At 36.6% G+C, this 21,881-nt stretch overlaps 1 long non-coding RNA gene across 1 annotated transcript in view; it reads left to right on the top strand.

Annotated features, from left to right (window-relative positions):
* The first annotated feature begins 1,667 nt into the window (after positions 1-1,667).
* Positions 1,668-21,881, top strand: part of LOC147582086 (uncharacterized) — a 267,036-nt gene continuing 246,822 nt past the window's right edge. Inside the window, exon 1 of the long non-coding RNA XR_015249843.1 lies at positions 1,668-1,742. This is a non-coding gene — a long non-coding RNA (uncharacterized LOC147582086). The remainder of the gene's footprint in view (positions 1,743-21,881) is intronic.

The raw sequence follows: 21,881 nt of genomic DNA, 5'->3' as shown, positions 1-21,881 counted from the left end.
CGTGGCCATCTTATGGTGCAGAACTTTACTTATTTTCCCAGCAGGAGCAAGCAAGCAGGGCAGGGGCAAAGAGAGGGGGGACAGAGGTTCCGAAATGGGCTCTGCGCTGACAAGGTGATAGCAGTGAGCCCGTTGTGGGGCTGGAATTCAAGAACCATGAGATCACTACCTGAGGCGAAGTCCGATGCTTAACCAATGGAACCATCCAGGTGCCCCAGGAGCTTCCAATTATTTTAAAACAATCTTAGGGGGCCCTGGGTAGCTCTGTTGGTTGAGCATCTGACTCTTGATTTCAGATCAGATCATGATCCTAGGCTCCCCTCTGAGCATGGAGCCTACTTAAGATTCTCTCTCTCTCCATCTGCCCCTCTCCCCGAGTTGTGCTTGCTCTCTCTCTCTCTCTAAGAAAAAAAAAAGAAAAGAAAAAAAAAATCTTAAAAACTTTTAAGCGTTAAAAATGTTAAATCAACTATCTAATATGAGAATTATATACTTTTAAAATCCTTTGACTTTTTTTATTGTGTTAGAAAGACTCAGATTCCACTAGGTTTTACACTCCTTTTTTTACCTTATCAATCCTCCTTAAAGAAAGGTTGAAAGGTAACTTTGGAGGGAAGTAGGGAGGTTTTAGTAGGAGGCAACAAACACTGAGAACCTAGAATTTGAAAACAGATGTGCCTGTATATGGAGTATCATGGTTATAAAGAGAATCTCAGTTGATTTATTTGGTGAAATTCATTGATTAATGAGAGCCATAACAAAAAGAATGCTATGCCCTCAGCATTTCACATTACAGTCTCACCTCTATAGATTCCTCATCTTAGTGTCCCCACCCACCAAAAGCTGATGAATAAATTCAGAATCCTAATATAAGTAGCTTTTGGAAAGTTTTCTCTCCTTGGTTATCAATCAATATTTGAATAATAAACACTCAGTGAGCCCTATAATATATTAATTTTCAAGTGTGCAGAATTAAGCAAAAATTTTTTTTTAGTTTTTTTTTTTTTTTTTTTTTAATGTTTATTTTTGAGAGAGACAGAGACAGAGTGTGAGCGGGGGCGGGGCAGAGAGAAAGGGAGACAGAATCCAGAACAGGCTCCAGGCTCTGAGCTGTCAGAACAGAGCCCAACGCGGGGCTCCAACTCACAAGCCATGAGATCATGACCTGAGCTGAAGTCAGATATTTAACCGACTGAGGCACCCAGGTGCCCCGGAATTAAGCAGAATTTTTAACTATGATAATAGAAAAATGCTGTTAAGACTTTATGCAGATTAATTTGAGGACTTTATAAAATGTACCATACTTGTATGTTCTATTTATCCTGTCTTTGAGGATATCTGAAATTTCCACCACTTTATGCAGTCCTTTGGATAAGGCTGTACATATATTAGTGTGTAAGGGCTACCGTGACACATGTGTGGGGGCCAAGGGTAGGCTGCCCCAATATGGATCATTTAGACATGAAGACTATTTTGAGTAAAATGCAATCAAAACCCAACTAATTCAGGAAAAGCTTTTAACTTCCCCTTCAGCTACCTCAATTTACATTGTAAAGGAGAACCTATATCAGAAAGAGAGCTATTAACAGAGATTCCTTTTCACCTAAGAAACTTAACTGTATAACAGGGCAGCCTTTTTTTTTTTTTTTTTTTTTTTTTTTTTCCAGACATCTCTTACAGATCTGGTAATGATCTTCCTCCTCTTTGAGACTCCTACTCCTCTCCTTGGCCCAGGATGTCAGGTAAGCCTCCTGTTGCCTGTCTTTGGAATTTCATGTCTTTGTGGATTCCTTATACGTAGGACACTAAATTTGATTTTCTCCTGGTAATGTGTTTCATGCAAATTTAATAGTCCAGACAAAAAATCTTGGACAGAGGAAAATTTCTTCCTCCCCAGTAACAGAATATCACAGACTGCATGGCTTCAACCATAGACATTTATTTTTTAACAGTGCTAGAGGCTTCACGTCCAATAGCAAGGCGATGGCAGAGTTGGTATCTGGTCTCTGGTGAGACCTTTCTTTTGGGTTGCAGAAGGCTACCTTCTCACTGTGTCCTCACATGGGCTTCCTTCTGTGCCTGCACAGGGGGTTGGGGGAGACAGGGAGAGATTGAAATCTCTATATTAGGAGCTCATTTAATTTAAGGTTAAATGTCCTATCTCCAAATTCAGTCACATTGGGAGTCAGAGCTTTAACATACGGATTTTGATGAAATACATTTCAGTCTATAATAAATTGTGCTTTCCCCCTCCCACAAACACTATGAGAAAAAAAAATCTATATCCTGAGTGTAGAAGTGGGGCAGAGACTTGTAAAATATCTCCTCAAGGGGCACCTAGGTGACTCAGTTGGTTAAGCTTCCTACTTTGGCTCAGGTCCTGATCTCACAGTTCAGGAGTTCAAGCCCCGCATTGGGCTCTGCACTGACAGCTCAGAGCCTGGAGCCTACTTTGTATTCTGTATCTCCGTGCCCCCCCCCCCCCCCGCCCCGTCCCTCCCCTGCCTGTGCTCTCTCTCAAAAGTAAATAAATAAGCATTAAAAATAAAATAAAATATCTCCTCAACATGGGCAGTTTTAACATATTTATCAGCTGTCATTTTGAAGTCACAAAGCAAGGTTTTGGTCGTGTGGGACATGGTTATGATATAATGACCTAGGAAAAGAAAAGATATTCATTTGCAGGTAGCAAAGGTCTCATGGGGCACAAGTAGTTGAAAGTTGAAATGAGGAACAGGGATGTGAAATGGGCTGTAGGAATTATATTGGTCCCATTCTTCTTCCTCTGGCATAAGCCATCTCCCTTTCTATTCTTTCGCTAACAAAAGGTTCTTAGTAATACCCTATTGTAATTTACTGTCACTATCTTGATCCCCTTCTTGGGTCTCATTGTCTTGTTGTCTTCGATGTTTTTGATCTCTGACATTTGATCCTAATCTCAGTCTTGGACATGTTGACAGAAGTTCTTGTTAGACATAATATTAAAGTAATAATTTAATATGCTCGTTTAAGAATAATAGTTGATTCTATTGTACACTTTTCTATAAAAACATTTACCAACATTTCCTGAGAACTTCATGTGCTAAGTGTTCTACATTAATCTTTCCATTGCATTCTCTTAATAGCTCCAAACATGTTCTTTATTAGCTCCATTCTCTTCTGGTATTGAACTTAGATCCCCTCCATTTAGCCACTGTCCCTTGTTAAATTGCCATATTCTTATCTCATAATCAAGCTGCACCTATCCTTTAGGATATAACTTAGGATATAAGATTACAGAGACGTAGAATGGAAGATTGCTTCAAACCTGAGTCCCTAGGACACAAGAGCACCAACAGCAGGTGGCCAATTCACTGGGAAACATCCATCAGACCTTTTTTTTTTTTTTTTTTTTTTGGTGCTGAGTAATGAAGACAACTGCTTCATGGGGTGGATTTTCCACTTGACGCTATGTTGTTGTTTACCACTATGTTGTTGTTTCTGGAGACCTGTCATCTCCCATAAGGTCACCTCTAACCTGTGCACTGTGGTCTGCTCATCTGTTTTATTGTGGCTGCACATCAAGGGCTCCCTTTCTCCTGAAATCCCAGGAATTTTACTGATAAACAGCCATTTGGAATAAAAGAGTGTTTTAGTCATATGGTTGTGCTTTCAAATTCTTAATCTCTTTTAAACATCTTTGTTACTCATTTAATGTAGCTTGAATTAGATTATGTTAGAGTTGATTTAAATTAAATGTAATCTATGAACTATTTTCAGCAACTTTTATATTAATGTATAATAATTATGTTGAATGAGTACCTTAATATGTACCTGGCATTATAACTAAAACGAGAGACTATGGAATACTAACAAATGTCTGAAAGTTAAATATTTGTTACCTCCATTTAAAGATGCAGAGGATGGGGGGCGCCTGGGTGGCGCAGTCGGTTAAGCGTCCGACTTCAGCCAGGTCACGATCTCGCGGTCCGTGAGTTCGAGCCCCGCGTCGGGCTCTGGGCTGATGGCTCAGAGCCTGGAGCCTGTTTCCGATTCTGTGTCTCCCTCTCTCTCTGCCCCTCCCCCGTTCATGCTCTGTCTCTCTCTGTCCCAAAAATAAATAAACGTTGAAAAAAAAAATTAAAAAAAAAAAAAAAAAAAAAGATGCAGAGGATGAGGCACAGAGAGGCTAAACATCTTTTCCAGTGCTACAGAACTTATAAATGGCAGACAGAGTTGGGATTTAAAGCCATGCCTGACAAACTGCATCATTTCTGATATGTTTGATACTGTTATTCTATGGTTTCTGAAATGAGTCTGACTTTCTCACAGGTGACCACAGTCACTACAGTCAGTTTTTTTTGTTGTTGTTGTTTTCACAGTCAGTTTTTAACCTGGTATGTATGAAAGACTTGGTTTTTTTGTTTCCCTCATTCTTTTATCTATTTTTCAGAACAGACCCAGATTGCTTTATATGTTTATGATATAAGTAAAAATCATGCCTCATTTGTATATGTTAGAAGAAACTTTCTTTGTCTTGAATAAAATAATACCAGAGACCAATCTAGATGAGAATTTTCTTGAACCATGTTAAATTAAAAATAGAAGATACTAATTTTTGTTTGGCATTTTAACTTTAAAGACACTTTATGCTCTTGAACGTTACAGATTTGGCTAAACCCTTGGTCCTGTTTTTCATCCCTAAGCCTATCTGTGACTTCAGAATCAATATGCAAATTTTGTGAATGGGCATATTTGGGTGTTTTTTGAGGGTATGTTTTCTAGTCTGGACTTCATATCTGTGTTTCCAAATGAGTGTGCATTTCTGAATGAATATATACAAGTCTATTTTTTTTCCCACAGAGATGGTTTTATTTCCAATGAGGTCTATAATGAAGTTGGGGTAGCTTCTGATATTTAAGAGAATTAAAATCCTGCTTCAAGAGAATTCAGCATTAGCTCTTCTATTTGTCGATATTCTCCCATTCCCAGGTCCCTCTGCCCGCTTATTTTCTGACTAAAACCATAAGCACTCTCAGAGCCAATTTTCAAAAATTTTACTTTGAAATTTTTATTTGATCAGCAGCCTCAAGATCTGAAGGGGATTACATTTTTCCCCTTTTCTTGTTTCTCGAACTAGCATAAATAATCCTCTTTGTGATAATACCCTGTCTCCCAGAGCGCTTGTTTATCATAAGAGGACTCTTGTTTCCATGGACTAATGCACTCAGAAGCTTGGCTGACTTTCTGATGCAAATGTCAGACAGGAACCATGTCTTTGCTTTTCCAGCCAAATTGCTTGGTTTTTACAACACTATGTTTGATTTATAGGGGTCTTTGAAATATTGAAATCACCCCCTGCACTAAAAAAAAAATGCAATATGTAGGCATTTTAGTATGGGAACATTAATAAGAATAATTTATAGGGGAAATGGGTTGCAGGGTTTTGGAAAATACTCAACTCTGAGCAAAATACGGTAGTGTCCATGAACAACACTGACATTCTAAAAGGAGGTACATATATTGAGGAGTAACCAGAGCCAATCCCAAGAGAGTATAATAATTTCTTAGATTTAAATAACATTTATAAAAATAACAAAGAAAAGGAATGTAAGAAATCAATTTATTTTGTTTTCCTCATAGTATGTTTATTATTATTATTTTTTTATTGATAAATGGTTCAAAGTGACCATCAATCACATGCTTACTAAAAAATAAGGTTTCTATCTAGGCGTTTATCTGAAGACCATAGTTGTGTCTGTGTAGGAAGATGGGTGGATAGAGAAGGAAATCATTGTACATATTCAATATGCCAGGAATAGGGTATGACGGCTTACATGACTTTTTAGATTTCATTCCTTCCATATGACATGAAAAATGGGTGTTAGTGTTCACATATCATTGCCAGGAGTCAGAGAAGTAAAATGACATGCCTAACATCTCATGGTCAGTAAACCTTAGGTCAGATGTGCAATACAGAGAACATGTTGGTGAAAGGAAGAGAATAGAGTGAAACAATAGACTGATTTGAAAACCTAGTGATTTTATACATAGTTTTAACATACCAAAATACTACCACATCCAGTGAGTCAAAAATTATCTCTTCAAATGCATGATATGATTTCAACCCCAGTTGGTGTGTGGGTATTGTGGGAATAGGCAATGGGTCTGGAAATGTGATTTGCATCCATCTTCAGAGTTGTCTCATCATGGTTTTATGTACCAATTAATTGGTTTTATGACCATTTTAAGGTTAGAGGGAATCTTTCTTTTTTTTTAAAATTTTTTTAACGTTTATTTATTTTTGAGACAGAGACAGAGCATGAACGGGGGAGGGTCAGAGAGAGAGGGAGACACAGAATCGGAAGCAGGCTCCAGGCTCTGAGCCATCAGCCCAGAGCCCGACGCGGGGCTCGAACTCACGGACCGTGAGATCGTGACCTGAGCCGAAGTCGGACGCTCAACCGACTTAGCCACCCAGGCGCCCCTAGAGGGAATCTTTCAAGATGCTTTCAACCAGGACCATGTTTGACAATAGACACATGACAAAAAAAATTAAAGAGTAAGACAATTGTAGAAAGGTAATGGAAGAACAAAGAAAACAGGAAAATTAAGGGAGAAATGTTGATTGAATCCAATACCCTAGAGACACAGACTGCTCTGGATAATTTTATTCATTTGTGTTTGATTATGTTTTGAACACTTGGTATGCAGCAGCCTTTGTTCTGGATGGTGAAGATAGACCTCAAGGAGCTTACAACCTAGTAGGCATGACAACCAAAGAGATATGTGATGGTGCCACCACAGGGATAATTGGGAGTCACCATGGGAGACCCATGGAGGGCCCCTAACCCAACCTGAAAATGTTGGGAAAGCCTTCTTAATGGAAGTGGCAGTTAGACAGGGCTGAGACTAGAGAGGTAAGAAAGAGTTAGGCAAAGATAGGGAGCTTTGGGCAGGGGACATAAAAGTGTTCCAGGCATATTCTTTGATGTATATGAGAGTGAAATAGCACATTCTAGGAGATATAAGTAGTTGGAATTCTTGGAGTATAGAGTGAGAGACAGGAATTAGGAAGTAGGGTTATGAATAGACTAAGAGGCTACATATTCTGCCTTTGATTAAAGCAAACATCAGGGTGCCTGGGTGGCTCAGTTGGTTAAGCATCTGACTCATGATTTCAGCTCAAGTCATGATATCATGGTTCGTGAGTTCAAGCCCTGCATCAGGCTCTGTACTAACAGTGCAGGGCTTGCTTGGGATTCTCTCTCTCTCTACCCCTCCCCCACTCATGCTCTCACTCTATCTCAAAATGAATTAATTTAAAAAATTATAAAAAAATAAGTAAAGCAAACATTGTTATCACCACTGCCATCATTATGTCATTCATTTATTTGCTATTCACAAGCATTTATTATATAGCAGATACTCTGCCATTTAATATGGCATAAGAGTGTCCTACAACAGTTTGGGGAAACATTCCTGTGTTTCTTTTTTACTCATACTCACAATACTGCTGAAACCAGATGTGTGGGCTTTTTACACATCAGTGAATACTCTGTGACACCAAGTAGGGTGTCCTATAATTCATTTCAGTTCTGATACTGTCTAGTACTGGGAGATAGCATCAGATCTCACAAGTTAAGTGCTCAGTCCCACAAGACTGTGCCAATTCAGAAGTCTGTTGCAAGTCTCAGGCTGTCATTTGTACCTCTGACTGACTCTCTATAGTTTGGGGTTCCCATGACCCCCTCCTTGGATTCAGTAATTTGTTAGAATGGCTCACAGAACTCAGGGAAACACTAAATTATGTTTATCAGTGTACTGTAAAGGAAATAATAAAGGGTAAAGACGAACAGTCAGATGAAGAGATGCACAGAGTGAGTCTGGAAGTGTCTCTAGCACAAGATATTCTGCCCCCATGGAGTTGCAGCACGTGGATGTGTCCACCAATCTGGAAGCTCTCTGAACCCTGTACTTTTGGGATTTTTTTATGAGGTCCTCAACACATAGGTGTATGGTCAGTCAGCTCAGTGTCCAGTCCCACTCCCCTCCCTGAAAGTGGGAGGTAGGATGGAAAGTTCTAAGCTTCTAATCATGGCTTGGTCATTCTGGTGACCAGCTCCCATCCTGAAACCATCTGGGAGCCCACTAAGAGTTGCCTCTTTAGGACAAAAGATATTCCTATTACCCAGGACATTCTAAAGGATTTAGGAGCTTTGTATCAGGAACCAGGGTCAAAGTTCAAATACTAGAACAAAAGATGTTCCTAGTGTTCCTATTACGTAGGAAATTGTAAAGATTTTAGGAGCTCTGTTCAAAGAACTTGGGCCAGAGATCAACATGTTTTTCATATTATTTCATGCTTTATTTATTGAATCCTTGTATCCTCCATAAGCCAAAATTTTCATTGTGCTTAAAAGTTGTTAGTATATATATATATATATATATATATATATATATATATATATATTAGATACTTACTAAGTTGTCTTGATATTGTAACTGATTCTAGATAGCAGCTAAGGTTAAAACTATGGGAAATTAAGAAAATATTTACAATAATGTCAAGAACAATACATTCATTAAAAATAAACTAGAACAAAAGAAGTATAAGACTTGTACATTGGGAAGTATACAATATCATTAAAAGAAATTTTAAATGATCTAAATAAGTGGAAAGACATTATTTTTATGGAATGAAAGATTTAATATTGTTAAGGTGATAATACTCCCAAAATTAATCTACAAACTCAAGGAATTCCTATCAATATCTAGCTGCCCTTCTTGTTTTTTCAGAAATTGACCAGCTTTCTAAAATTCATAGGGAAATGGACCCAGAATGGCCAAAACAATTGTGTAAAAAGGAAACAAAATCAGAGGACTAACACTTTAAAATTTCAAAATTTATTAAAAAGCTACAGTAATCAGTGCAGTGTGGTACTGGCATAAGGATTTGTATCAATGGAACAGAATTGAGAGTCCAGAAATAAACTCTCATAGTCAATTGATTTTTGACATGGGTGTCAAGACAATACACTGGGAGAAAGAATAGATTTTAGAGGAACAGACTTCCAGTTATAAATAAATAAGCCACAAGGATGAAAAGTACAGCACAGGAAATACAGTCAGTAATATCATAATGGCTTTGTATGGAGACAGATGGTAACTACACATACCCTGCGGAGCATAGCATAATGTATAGAATTGTGGAATCACTATGTTGCATACCTGAAACTAAAATAACATTGCACGTCAACTATACTTCAACTTAAAAGAAGAGAATAGTTTTTACAACAGTTTTTTTCAACAGATCCAGACAACTACCTATCTATGTGCAAAAGAATAACATTAGACCCCCACCTTATACAATATACAAACATTAACTCAAAATGAATCAAAGGCATAGTGTAAAAGCTGAAACTAGAAGGAAACATGGGAGTAAATCTTCCTTTGAAGATTTCCTTTGACTTTGAATTAGGCAATGGTTTCTTAAATATTATACCCTAAGTAAAAATAGATAAATTGGACTCAATTAAAATTTAAAATACTTTTGTGCTATGAAGGGCACAACCAAGAAGATGAAAAGACAACCTATACATGGGTGAAAATGTTTGCAAATCATATATCTGGTTAGGGACTCATATAGAGAATATGTACCGAAAAACCTTTTACCAGTCAGCTATAAAAAAAATAACCCAATTAAATAGGTCAAAAGGACTTAAATAGATATTTCTCCAAAGAAGATTTGTAAATGGCAATAAGCACATGAAAAGAGAGTAGGCGTGGTTAGTCATCAGGGAAATGGAAATCAAAATCACAGTGAGACAGTTTACCCACAAGGATGGCTGTAATAAAAAAGTCAGATAATAACAAGTACTGGTGAATAATAATGAGTGATGTGAGGAAATCAGAACCCACATAAACTACACGTGGGAATATAAAATGGTGCAGCTACTTTGGACAATAGTCTGGCAATTCTTAAAACAGTGAAACATAGTGTTTCACTTTCGCAATTCCATTCTAAGGTGTGTACATATATCTCTGTGTGTGTGTATAGATCTATATGTTTATGCATATATATCTATTTCTATATATATCTCCAAGAGAATTGAAAACATGTCTGCACAAAAACTTCTACATGAATGCTTATACAAGTATAATTTAAATTAGGGAAAAAAGTAGACACAATCTAAATGTCCATCAACTAATAAATGGATAAACAAAATGCAGTGTATTTATACAATGGGATATTATTTAGCTATAAAAAGGAATAAAGTACTTAATGTATGCTATGAAAAGATGATCCTTGAAAGTGTTTTGCTAAATGAAAATAGCCAGATAAAAAAGACCACATATTGTATGAGTCCATTTATGCAAAATGTCAGAATAGACAAATTCATGAAGACAGAAAGTAGATTAGTGAAAAAGTAAATGAGGATGATTTAGAAGTCTCTTCTTTCTTTCCCCTGCAATAAGTGTTGATTTATCCAAAAGGCACATTATACACAATGCTTTTAGGCCCATGAAAAGTTTTACTGCAGTTTCACTAAAGAATATACTCTTGTTATCCACCTTACACAAATGCAGTAAAAGAGGATTTTTTATTTTTAGTGGAGGAACAGGTCAACAAGGGGAGTGTGGGATAGAGCCCACCAGTGTCATAATGAGATCCTTTCTGCTTCACTTGAAGACCTCGCTCCATCCCACCTGCAAAGAAGAGATTCCCAGAATGAAACACAAAGCTACATCTCTTTGTGCGAAATTGCATAAATGGCCATCATTCTTTGCAATACTGCCCATTTAGCGGTGGGCTCAGTTTCCCCATGCCTTGTATCTGTTAAACCTTTGATCTGGAGGGTGTGACAAATGTGACATTGTGACAGTTTCAAGCCTATGCCCCAAGAGGTCTTGACAGTTTCCAGGCTCATGCCCTTGGAACTGAGCATGTGGACAAGCTGGGCTAGCCTGCTGGAGGATAAGGGAGCAGGTGGAGGGAGGATCCAGTCATCACATATGACCCAGGAAGCCATTTTAAACCAGCAAGTCCAATCTGCCTGACACCTGATGTCAGGCACACACCTGATAGCACAGATCAGTGGAACGTGGCTCCTTAATAGCTTACAATAACAGCCCAATGTAGCCACTAACATTTTAATGGTGGACTCCAGTTCCTATGTACTAGTTCACAAAAACTACATAAAACTTACAATTTTGAAATATTTGTTCTTGAGTTTGGTTATGTTCATTTGACCTATCTGGAATACTTTTTCTTCAGTGGAATTTAGAAGATTATGTCCTTCCCCTGATTTCAGAAGGATTAGCAGTTAACACTGTGTTGGGAGTCAAAATGGTCTCTAGATTAAAATATGTGATCTTGGCATAAGCAGGGACTGAAATATAATTTCCAACTCTTGGATCAACCTCAGACATCACATATAAGCTCTTTTTCTTGCAAAGCAGCATGATAATTTACTTTATTCAATTATTTAAAAGTGCTAACAATAACAACAGAAAATGAAAGTTCTAACAGAATATGGAAACAGTAACAGCATACAACACATTGGGTTTTTGAACACATAGCCTCAGGGTCCAGCCAATGGTGATTTTTATGACTTCAAAATATACTTTTGAAAAAGTGAAAGATACTCTTCACTTGCACTGTGCAGTTAGATGGCCAAGCAAATAAAGACTCTCCCTTTTAGTTTGACTCTGAAACAAATTGGTTATTATTTTTTCTCCAACAAAAGTAATTGTAAGTCTTAAGTCACACCACACCACAAAACAAACCCCAGATAGTTGCAGGATTAAATAAAAAAGGATGAAACCGATATAAATATACTTTAATCTGTAAGATGGGATGAGAAGACGCTCTCATCATAAAAGCAAGGGAAAAATCACAAAAGGATATATGAGATTTGATGCTTTTGAAATATTTTGTAAAAATATCATAAAATTCAAATTCAAATCGAAAACTGGAAGCAAACACTACATGCAACACATATGACACATTAAACATTAATATCATTTATACATAGAGTTCATACGGATCAAAAAGGAAAAAGTCCCATAATTCATAAGAAAGTAATTAAATGTTTTATCAACTTCAAAAAACTCACTTGTAATCAAAGACATGCTAAATAAAAATAATAGACTAAATAATAATCTTATTTTCACCCATCAGTAATTCAGCAAATGAACTGAAGCCCTGCTTTTACTGGGTACTATTGCTAGGTCTTACTTTTACAAACCTAAATCACCTTCCTTTTGGGGGGGGGAAGGGGGGTTGAGTTGTGTGTGAGAAAAATAGACCAATAGGTCCACAATGCATGGTTATGCAGGTTGTGCACTGCTTTAAAATGCTCAGTTTAAGATTCACATGGTCTCCTAAAGACCATGCAGTGCTCCACCCCATCGAGCCATAAACCCTGGAATGAGTTACATCTATTCAGTAAAATTTGGTATTACACATATGTTTATAGGCTAGTAGAGGCTCAACATGTGTGCACACACATATAAAACATGTAAGCGTAATATGGTAACTCCTGAAGGAAATTTTTAGACTTCTCTGAGACCACGGTCTGGTGTCTAAGGACAGGATTCTGGGAGGAGAGGTCATGAGCAGAGTGTTGAAAAGTACACTGAAATTGATGTCATGAATAAATGTGCATAGAGAACAGAAACTGTAATGCTCTAGAAGTGAGAGAATACATGGCACATTCAGCATGACTGGACCTTAGTGAGTGCAGAGAGTGTCTTTGATGGTTGAGGCTGGGAAATAAGGAAGAAAAAGATAGGAAGGACTTTATATAACATTACTTGCTAGGCATTTATCCTAGGTAGGTGACAGGGAATCGTGAACAAGTTGCCAAGCAGGAAAATGACAAAGACATTTGAGTTTTAGGGAGATTAATCTGGCCACACTACGGAGAATAGATTGATAATGGCCTTGGGAAGGGATTAAGTCTGGCAAGTTTCTCTGTTTCTCTGAGTTTCTGCTCCCTAGGCCTTCCAGCCTTGCTATGGTACTAGACTTGAGTTCTCCGAAATATCTGTCTACACCAAATAGATATTCTTTCCTACCCTACTCCCCTTCTTCTACATTGTATATAATATGACAAGTTCACAGTTAATGAATGTGTAAGTCATAGGTCCAAGTACATACAGAATTTGAGTCTGACACAAATTACCATTAATCTGAGCCCCAAATTTCTGTGAGAGGGAAGATGGTAGTTTTAGACAGTGTTGGATGATTTGTTGAGTTTCACAGCCATGACCTGGTCTCAGAGTCACACATTATAAGGCAGGCTGCTGCCCTTCCTTGTTCCAGGGAATGACGATGGAGAAATTCCTAGGAAAAGGGAGGAGTTTTGAATTCACTTAGACTCGTTTCAATATGCTATACTAAATCAGGGAAGGCTGGTATTTTAAATGCAATCCAGGAAAGTTGGCTTTAAAGGGGGAGATGTAAGGGAATAGGAGGAACATCAAAGAGAATGGCAGACATAGTTATGAAAATTATCTGAAATATATCAAGAATTTTAACATCATTTATACCTTTGACCTAGCAATTTCCTTTCTAGTTTTCCAGGTGCTCTGGATATATCAGGTGTTCTAAATTACTGGAGTCTCTTTACTTCCTCTCTGCTTTCTTCTAGAAAAATCTAGTACTTCTTGATCTGTTCTCTTTGCTTCAGCACCTTTAATACACTGGGAAGTTTTCTTCTAGATTGCAGTTTTTGACATCTGAGCTTATGCTTATGCATTTTATGGGGGGGGGGGCTAAAATATCTCTTCCTCAACTTTCTTTTGTATCCTTTTTCCTCATCATTGTCAGGAACCAAGCCCATCATCAAGTCCTGCAGGAATATTTGTATTTCAGGATGGATGGACTACTCTTCCCCTATGACACTTTCCACCATGCTCTCATTTCACTTACTTCCACGAACAGGGAAGATATTTTTGTAAAACTCTTATAACAAGAGTGTTTATTCTTAGAGGCTACAGACCATGTCTTCTTCATCTTAATAACTTGAAAGAATACTAGACTGCTTTGTCGAATGAATTTAATAAAAAAGATGACTATAGTCAAAGATATTGAGGAGGAACAGGGTAAAGATACTGATTAATGTTATCTTTGCTTAAAAGATTGACATATTGGGGCGCCTGGGTGGCGCAGTCGGTTAAGCGTCCGACTTCAGCCAGGTCACGATCTCGCGGTCCGTGAGTTCGAGCCCCGCGTCGGGCTCTGGGCTGATGGCTCAGAGCCTGGAGCCTGTTTCCGATTCTGTGTCTCCCTCTCTCTCTGCCCCTCCCCCGTTCATGCTCTGTCTCTCTCTCTGTCCCAAAAATAAATAAACGTTGAAAAAAAAAAAAAAAAAAAGATTGACATATTAAGATATCTGGAGAGAAAATGAGGAAATAAAAAAGAAATACTTTCTGATCTAATAAAGGGAGAAGAAAGTCATGAGAAAAAAATAATATCTAGTCAAATACTTTCTCAAAAAGACAAAAAATAAAGAATTATAGAGCGTGTAGGATAAGTAGAAAGCAAAACAGGAAATAGAACTAAATCCAAATATATCAGTAATCAAAATGAACGTAATCTCCAGGTAATAGACAAGTGTATTGAGCAATGGCTTAAAAAAATCCAACTGCAAGGCAATTACAAAAGGCATAAGAAAGTGGGAGTTTACAACTAAAAGAATTGAAAATAACACTAAGCAAATACTTTTTAATACTTAAAAAAACTTTTAGTTCTTTTAAATATTTGTAGCTTAGCATTATTTGCAATATCAGTTGTAAAACTAGAAGCCTGGGGAAAAATTCTCATGACAACAAAGTAAATAAATAAATTATGTTAAAATAATGCAACTCATTCTAAACAGGAGTGAAAACAAATGAATTTAGACACGTACATCAACAAAGATGAATACAAAAATCAGGAGGACAATCCTGAAAGCAAGTCCTGAAAGCAAGCAAAAAATATATATTTTTTAATATAAAGTTTAAAACATGCGAACCTGTGGTGCCTGGGTGGCTCGAACATGCGAACCTGTGGTGCCTGGGTGGCTCGTTAGTTAAGCTTTGGACTCTTGATTTTGCCTCTGGTCATGACCTCACAATTAGTTACATCTAGCCCTGCGTCCAGCTCTACTCTGACAGTACTTAGCCTGCTTAGGATTCTCTCTCTCCTCTCTCTTTGCCCCTCTCCCCCTTCTCTCTCAAAATAAACTTTAAAAACAAAAACAAAAACAATGAGAACTTAAGCAATGCATTCTTTCGGGAATATAAACATATGACAAAGACAATAAAAAGGAGAAACAATAATAAACACAGAATTAATGACAGAGGTTACCTCTTACATGGAAGAAGACTGAGATCAGGCATACACAGTGGACTTGAAATATATTGGCGATTTTTTATTTGGTGGGTGCACTGGTAATCTATTCAATATCAGTCTTTAAGCCAAAATTTGTAAATAAATAAATAAATAAATAAATAAATAAATACAATCACACATGCATGTATACATATATACATTTATATAGAGAGTTTGTGTTAATGTATTTCAAAATAAAATTAAACACAGGGGGGGCACCTGGGTGGCTCAGTCTGTTAGGCATCTGATTCTTGATCTCAGCTCTGGTCTTGATCTTAGGGTCTGAGTTCAAGCCCCACAAAACAAAACAAAAACAACTAAATTAAACAGAGGACTCAAATATATTTTGTGAAATTTTGTAAATATTTATTGAAAATAGTGGACAAGTACCTACATGTTAGAAACTTGACAAGAATCAACAGATTTCATATCTCTACATGATGCAATGTCAGAGAAATCATTTATGATGTAATATTGAGCTAAAATATGGTAACAAGCTGGAAAATGGTGAGAATAATGGTTTCCATTATAAACAGTGGTGTTTCCATTTGGTAGGGTTATAGATATATTATTCTTTCTCTTGCTTCCATATATTTAACTTCCCAGATATTGTACATATTGTACATATTGGGTTCTTTTGAGTGCAGGTAAGTATATGTTATTTTTATGATTTAAAAACACAATCATAATCAATAGCAAAGGATTTTAAGAACAAGTACCAGAAAATAGCTACACATATTTTGCTCTATAGCCTTTGATTAATAAAGCACTTTCTCCTTTTGCTAGTTTACCTGGAAATCTGATAATAGTGAATCATTAGCATTTATAGTAAAGACAACTTCTGATTTGGTACATGGCAGTGGCCTGGGTGCATTATAAATATGTGATGGGAACCATGCCTTGGGTTCCCCTGAGCGCAAGTGAATCTTCTAACTGAGTGCATTTCTTGGGGGAACCCTTGGGCTGAAATGAGATCTTGGCTTTTATGAAGAAAGATGCTTCTATGACAAGGTAGCTCCCATACTTGTCCCACGTGAATTTTTGCCCTTATACTTTAACTGGTACATAATGGGGACAAAGGGTAACTGCTGTACAGGTTTGAGCAGTGCTGCATGTGCTCCAGTGAATATTCTCACTCGAGAGAAATGTCTAATTGTGCTATGCTGGAAGTATGGACTTCCTATTCTAGATTCTTGAAAGTGAATGTAATGCCAGTTCTGGCCACTGGGCTGACATAGGGCAAGCCATAAGCAAGTGTTTTCTAAATTAAAAGCAAAAATGCCTATGCAGAAATACAATAGTCTTATTCTGATTTCTAATGGTTATTTTAATTAATTCTTTTAAAATAATTAATGATAAATTTTATTACTATTTCATCAAGAATCTCAAGAATCTTTCCTTTCCTTGGGCCTTTATTCTAGACAAAATTGTTGGGTAGGTGATATCTATATTTAATGCCATCAATTACAACTCATGAAAGCCTTGTACCAATATTCTTTTGTTAGTTTTGTATATTTAAAAGCAATTGCTTTCAGTAAAAAACACAACAACCGTTTATAATCAAGTTTTAGTGAGTATTAAACCTTATTTCGGATTGTGGAATATAACCAACCTCCCTCCCTCACTTCCTTACTTTTTTCCTTCTTTCCTTCTTCTTTTACCTCTCTGCCCTTCCCTCCCTTCCTTTCCTTTCTTTAAATCAAAATGAATAAACATACTAGAGAGATGTTTGAGTGGGAAAGAGAGCCTCTTGGAAACTGAAATCACAGCTAAACCCAAAATTAGATTTTGACTTCTTATCAAATAGTTGATTCCTTATATTTAATACCAGTCTTGCTTACATGCATATTTGGGAAAGATCACAATACTGATGATGAAAAAGGTTAAAAAATTGTTTCAAGACAGCCCATGGTTTTTGATTGTTGTGGCCCAGGAATTATCTTGGAACTAAATATCCTTTTATTTTTTATCCTATGTCTTCAAGTAACACAAGAGAGTGTCAAAGTTAATAAATTTAAGATAGTTTGTCTCAGAACAGAACTTAGAAGATTTGTGTTAATTCTTCTGTTGTGTTTCTGATTTGAAGTACAAAAGAAGTAATAAATACCATGTTTTAGTATAAATACTACTTTTATAAAATACCTCTACAGTTTATTTAAATATGTTTACAGAACTATTCCTGAATAAGTTGTATTTCAGACATCCAGTTCAAGTCATTTCCCTTGGGTAAGACAAATAATGATAATCTCAACAGAGAAATATATAATTTCAAATTTGCTTCATTACTTAACCATCTTTGCCACAAACTACCAGCTAACAATTTAAATTTTGACATGGACACTGTGGAGTTTTATTTAAGAAGTTCAATTTTGTAGCTAGAATAAATTTATTCTAAATATTCCAAATGTTTCAGTTTTATAAGAAGATTTTGGATTTTGGATATTGTAAGATTTGTTAAATGCAAAAATGTGATTTCTAGGGAAATTGGAGGCTGTTGTTTATACCAAAGATAGCTGTTACAAGATGACAAGGAACCATGAACTTATTCAAAAGTACAGACATTTACAGTTCTAGCAAATCTTATTTAGGATCTCTGGAACACTCAAAATTGACTCAGTAAATTGCCACAATTCCTGCCTTGTTACCTGATGTGGTAAGTTGGCGGTCCTGAAGGCTGTTGTACCTGGAACAAAGGCAGCTGCTAGGAAAGGGCACTATTACCATGCAAAGCTTGAAATCTAGTTTCACATCACCACAACCCCCAGACATGTACACCTGAAATGGATTATTTTGTAATTTAGAACTCATCAAAAAATAAAATAATTTTCTTTCTTCTTTAAGCTTTGTTGGAAATGTAAGCTTATAAATAGGAATAAATACATAAGAACCATAGAGTTATTGTTTCTAGAAGAGATTTGTAGGTAGCTGACTTCTCTTGTCTAAATTTTGATGGTTTGAAACAACCAGGATGATAAATGCACTCAGTGATTAAAACTGATATCTTAAGACCTTTAATAACGATCTAAAATATTTGGTTGAAATTACCATCCAGTGTAGTACATCTCAGTTAAAGTGATTAAATATACATTTCTTCCCAACTTATTCTTATGGTAGAATAAATACTACCATATCTAGCTTCAGAAGAACATCATAGTGGCTTTGGACAAGGTTACTTTAACTCATCATAAGTTTTTTGAAGTGAAATTATGGTATCTCTCAAAGGGAAGCAAGCTGTTGTGTTTTTTCTAGGACTGAAAAAGCAACATGTCTTTTGATAATGCGGTAGTTCTCTAACCAGAACATTGTCAGAAAGCCCTGAAAATGAAATTGAATTATTGTAAAGATAATTAAAATTTTTACCTGTCAATCGATTGACCTGTGTTTTGCAAAAATGCTTACATATTTGCATATGTACAAATGTACATACAGAGTAGTGCAGTTCTTATAATAAAGTATATGCTTGAAACTTTGAAATAAAGACAAATGAATCCATGCCTGGACTCTGTAATATATTGTCAGTAGAGAAAGAATTGAGTTTTCCCAGCTGCATCAATTTGTCAGTTTTGTTGACAGACTGGGTACAATAAATTTCCATCCAGAGAAATCCATTCAGAGGCTCATCTCTTCCAGAAAATGTCTGCAATTCTTTTTATACATAGTGTTTGCCATGAACTGAAGAAGAGATTTTGGGTGATATCTGCATCTTCAGCTGGAGCCTTTTTTCTGTGGTCTTTCCTTAGAACAGAGGTTCAAGGAGAGAGTAGAGAGAGGCTAGGAAGAGATAGAAAGTATTAATGCTGTGGGTGTAGTTAATTCTACATGGGGTGGGACAAGACAGCCACCTTAAAAATAACAAAAACTGGAGAAGTACCTGTGTATCTAGAAACCACATACCTGATAAATAACCTTTAAAATAAATCATGTGTACAGTGTGATGTATAAATTGAACTGTGGAAACCATCACCTGGACTTGCTTATATGGCCACCAGTTGCTTGAGATGAGAGTAGTGAGCCTGGTTTATATGTAGCATAATGATAACACATGCAGAGGATTCTGTGTGAGCTAGTAAAATGAACTCAACTTTTGTAGATGTGTGGAGTGTCTTAGTTGAGGCATGCAGACTGGTGAAAAAAGTTACTTATGTTTCCAGTTGAATGTTTGAGTTACTCTACATCTTTGAGCATATGACTTCTGAACTAAGAATATAAGGACTAGCTAATATGTTTCCCTCTTTCCTACCGATTGTCAAGTTTTAAAACTCTCCCAGAAATTACAGATTTGACAATAGCCAAAGTATGGAAAGAGCCCAAACGTCCATCAACAGATGAATGGATAAAGATGTTGGGCTATATATATATATATATATATATATATATATATATTACTGAGTATATATGAGTATTACTCAGCAATCAAAAAGAATGAAATCTTGCCATTTGTAACAAGGTGGATAGAACTAAAGGTTATTACGCTAAGTGAAGTAAGTCAGTCAGAGAAAGACAAATATCATATGACTTCACTCATATGGGGAATTTGAGATACAAAACAGATAAACATAAGGGAAGGGAAGCAAAAATAATATAAAAACAGGGAAGGGGAGAAAACATGAGAGACTCTTAAATACAGAGAATAAACTGAAGGTTGCTAGAAGGGCTGTGGGTGGGGGGTTGGGCTAAACGGAAAAGTGGCATTAAGGAAGACACTTGCTGAGATGAGCACTGGGTAGTATACATAGGGGATGAATCACTGGAATCTACTCCTGAAATCATTATTGCACTACATGCTAACTAAGCTGGATGTAATTTAAAAATAAATTATTAAAAAAAAAAAGAAATTACTGACTGTTGGAGAAGTCAGTAATTTTCTTGAATTTACAGCTATTAAGAACAGAAGTTGGACCTGAACCTGTATCTTTTGGTATTTACATTTTTCAACAAATATGCTGTTTTTCTTAAAGCTCCTCCCAAATTTAGGGTTCATGATATCGATATGTATCAATTCCAGGTAATTGCTAGAATCAGATTGCAAAGACTTGTATTCCAAATTAGATCTGTGGGAGATAAAAAGACTACATAATCTTGGTTACCCTGGTCTTGGCATTTAGTATGCAATTTTATGTATGCTATCTCTGAACTTCATTTATCTATGGCATTATTTCCATATCCAGATTCAGTATTATATGTGGAGATTTAAAAAAAAGTTCCATGGATATATGTGTATGTATGTTTGTGCATGTGAATGTATAAAATGCCAACCAGTAATATTGTTATCGGCATCATTATCATTTTAGGATACTATTCATTTAAACCCTGACTTGGTATGTGGTTTGTGAAAAACAAAACAGAAGCACTTTTTTTGATAATTTATTCATTATGAACTCTTTCCCTTGACCTTTAAATTCCAAGTTTATCTGGAAAATTCATTTCAGTGGCCTTAAACATAGAACTCTCCTGGAAATCAGAACTTTTTCAACTCAATCACAGTATCCAGTTTTGGTCTTAAGATGAATACATTTTAAAAAAATATGACTGGGGCGCCTGGGTGGCGCAGTCGGTTAAGCGTCCGACTTCAGCCAGGTCACGATCTCGCGGTCCGTGAGTTCCAGCCCCGCGTCAGGCTCTGGGCTGATGGCTCGGAGCCTGGAGCCTGTTTCCGATTCTGTGTCTCCCTCTCTCTCTGCCCCTCCCCCGTTCATGCTCTGTCTCTCTCTGTCCCAAAAATAAATAAAAAACGTTGAAAAAAAATTAAAAAAAAAAATATGACTGACTGACAAATATCATTTGACCTTCCAGACATTTGTAAATAGGGCCCCGAGCCATCTAAGACATTTCCTCAAAAGGGACCTTACCAAAAGCATTCTCAAATAGTTATAAAATATCTAAATATTTTTATGGAAGCCATATAACTTATTTTAGCAGCTAAAACATATCAATTACTACAAATAGCCTTAGCCCTTTAGGTGAAAACAACAAAAAAGGAACTTTTGAAGTAATAAGTATATGAATCATATTGAAATCTTTACATTTCAAGTGTATGCATTTTTATTTTGGGCTTATTATTTCCATTCTTAATTTCTAAAATGTTTTTGTAATCATCTCGCTTAATACTTTAAAAAAAATTACGGTCTATTTATATTTGAGAGAGAGACAGGGTGTGAACGGGGCAGGGGGTGGGCAGAGAGAGAGAGAGGGAGACACAGAATCTGAAGCAGGCTCCAGGCTCTGCGCTAAGAGCAGAGAGCCTGAGGCAGGGTTTGAACTCATGAACCATGAGATCGTGATCTGAGCCGAAGTCGGACACTTAACCAACTGAGCTACCCAAGTTTTGATGAGTCTTTTTCTTTATGGGAAATTCTTGTAGATAGTATAGTGGTTCTCATATTTCTATGTAAGTAGGTCTAATACCTGGCAAATATGTAATTTTTGAAACTTGTCTGAATGCATCATGGAGTCTGCATATTCACTTCTACTTGTGACCTGAATAATGGTCCTCCAAAGAGGTCCACGTCCCACTTCTGGG

This window comes from Puma concolor, chromosome B1, assembly GCF_028749965.1.
Source record: "Puma concolor isolate L17-30 chromosome B1, mPumCon1.1.hap2, whole genome shotgun sequence".
Taxonomy (NCBI): Eukaryota; Metazoa; Chordata; class Mammalia; order Carnivora; family Felidae; genus Puma; species Puma concolor.
Note: the sequence above shows the minus strand (reverse complement) of the source record. Positions and strands in the feature narration are given on the sequence as shown.